Below are 1,547 nucleotides of genomic sequence, written 5' to 3' on the forward strand. Positions count from 1 at the left end.
GCCCCACGTGGGGCGTCCTGGGCCCACTCTGATTGGTCAGTGCTCCGGATGGTGTGATTGGCTCCCACAACTGCCATTGTTGATGGGGGGGCAGGGATTGGATCACTGTACACCTGTCATCATTTCCTATAACTCCCCCTCCCAAAGGCATAAAAGGCCCTGCCCTGCCTTTGTTCAGGGCTCTCTCCACATGGCCAGCGGGTTGGCTGGAGACTGTGAGCCCGAGCTTAAGCTTGTAATAAAGGCTCTTTGCTTTTGCAGGCGTGACTCGGTCTCCCTAGCAGTCTCTGGTGTTTGTTTTGGGGTGATTTGGGGAGATTTTACAAACTTGGGCACAACATTTGGTGCATTGGCCGGGAAATCCCCCTCCCTGCCCCAGAGCTCCTGGGACGCCGACACATTGGGCCTGATTGCCAGCTGGTGAGTGCACTTGGTTTTTTGTTTCCTTGCAAGGTTTTTGCTTGTCTGTTTCTGTGTCTGCTTGTGTGCGCGGGCCCGTGTGCACAGGGCCCAGGCAAGGGGTGGCCGAAACAACCCCATCAGGAACTTTGTGAGCCTCAAAAGAGCCAGGTGGACGTGCCGCTGAAAGCTCAGGGCTGTGGGTGCCTAGAGATGTCTGCACCAACCGGAGGAGTAGGTGAGTGGGGTCTGGAACCCCACCGGGACGCCAGAGAGCCGGCTCACCTACAGGGTTTCATTGGGCGCCAGGGCGAGACCCTATTAAGAACAGCGGGGAGACTGGAGTAGATCTCCTCTTGCCAGGATTTCTGGGGGTCTCCACTGGTGGTAGCAGTGTGACCCCATTTTGTGTATCTTCCTGTGCAGCTGTTTGTGTAAGTCCTCCTCAGAAGGGAGGCAAGGTATAAGCTCTCACCAGGACGGGAGCCATCTTGTGTCTGTCTGTTTGGAAAATGGTGGTTCCTCCCTGACTGAGGGGTTCCATGGGAGCCAACTTGTGTCTGTCTGTTTGCAGTGTGGTATTTCTGGGGTCTCCACTGGTGGCAGCAGTGAGACCCCTCTTGCATTTGTTTGCTGTGCGTGCGCCTGTTCTCTATGCATCCGTTTGCTAAATACGATTTTTGCTGTGACTACATTTAGGGATTCCCTTATGAGAATGTGGGGTCTTTATCCTATGTATCTTCCTTTGGATTACTTTCATTTTCTCCTCTCCTGGCCAGGTGGACTAATTTTTGTGTTCTGTGGCTTAATCCTGTCTTTTGTGCTGTTTTATTTTGTTGGAACTCATGTCATGGGAAAGTCAGCTTCAAAGCCTCTAGACCTGGTTCTGCTTCACTTCAAGGAAGTTAGGGTTCGAGCTCACAACTTATCAATGGATGTTGAAAAGGGAAAGATGACTATATTCTGCACATCTACATGGCCTACTTTCGAGGCAGGATGGCCCCCTGAGGGTACTTTCCACCTTCCAATCATAGAAGCAATAGAAGAAAGAGTTTATCAACGTATGGGGGACCATCCGGGTCAGATTCCATACATTGTTGTCTGGAAGAACCTGGTCACTAACCCACCCATTTGGGTGAAACCCTTTC

General features: G+C 51.9%; 1 protein-coding gene across 1 annotated transcript in view; it reads right to left on the reverse strand.

The window, feature by feature from the left end:
* The window catches only part of ADCY1 (adenylate cyclase 1), a 110,886-nt gene that overhangs the window by 17,333 nt on the left and 92,006 nt on the right, over positions 1 to 1,547 (reverse strand). The gene's annotated exons all lie outside the window — the stretch shown is intronic.

Source organism: Suricata suricatta, chromosome 2, assembly GCF_006229205.1.
Source record: "Suricata suricatta isolate VVHF042 chromosome 2, meerkat_22Aug2017_6uvM2_HiC, whole genome shotgun sequence".
NCBI classification, from domain to species: Eukaryota; Metazoa; Chordata; class Mammalia; order Carnivora; family Herpestidae; genus Suricata; species Suricata suricatta.